The following is a 1,079-nucleotide window of genomic DNA, read 5'->3' as shown; positions in this document are numbered from 1 at the left end:
CGGAGCGCGCGCGATTTTTTTCACTATAGTTTCGCGAATGATTCGCGAAACTATAGTGAAAAAAATCGGGTGGATGAGTTAACACTGCATGAGTTTGCACTGTATGGGATTAAAGTGCACGAGAGTTTTCCGTTACATTGTACGACTTTGGAATTGTCTGAGAAAACTCGCCTAATAGTGTCTGGGATTATATTGCCCGAAAGACGGTGTCCGAGCAGGGAATTGTACGAAAAAAAAGTGCCCGAGTTGAAAAGTGCCGAATTTGAACTGTACGGCTTGGGATACTACCCATTCGACGTGCAATTACAGGCATTAGTTTTGTCCAGATGAAACCAGTTTCCATGTGCACTCGTTTAACAGGTGATCCGCTCTGGATATGTTTCAATATTCCCCAAGATAGTATGAGAAAGTGTCTTTGATCGTGTTGTGTGACAATGTCCCGATAGTGATGATAACTCGTCGGATTCAATCGTGGATACATGCTGTGTACAGGATTGTTCAATGGAGACCTTTAGCAGCTGCCATCGAGTTCGGAAGATCCCATGATAAGATTCCCAGCGGGAAATGTTGAGTCATAGGATTTCGTTCTCTTGATATCCCAACCCAATAAGATCACATCGTAGAAAAATGTGAGCACCTAGATATATAGCACCACAAAACCAAGTACCATGCCGAGCTAAGCCAGAGGTCAACCAGAATTGATGCTGACAGTAGAACCACGGATCAGATCAGAACCGTCAACGACCAGCAGTCAACGAACTACTGCCAATCCATGACCCTTAGAGAACAGATACCACCAAGCAGGGGCAAAATGGGAGGTTGATCAATAAACGAGAACCAAAAAATCACAAACTGAGAAGATGCCGAAACCAACAATGTTTGCATGAAGATAATACAACCATCTGTGACTTGCAGACGGTTAGATTCGATGCGAAAACACATATGTGGCTATATGGCACTAGCGTCCACACATCAAAGCAGCGCGCAAACACAATGCACGAGTGACTATTTGTTTCGACGTTGCGCTTAAAAACTTCTGGGTGTTCTCGAGGGCGATTCTGCGAGTTACACAGGAGGGT

This window comes from Perkinsus marinus (assembly GCF_000006405.1).
Source record: "Perkinsus marinus ATCC 50983 genomic scaffold scf_1104296943560, whole genome shotgun sequence".
In the NCBI taxonomy this organism is placed as follows: domain Eukaryota; phylum Perkinsozoa; order Perkinsida; family Perkinsidae; genus Perkinsus; species Perkinsus marinus.
Note: the sequence above shows the minus strand (reverse complement) of the source record.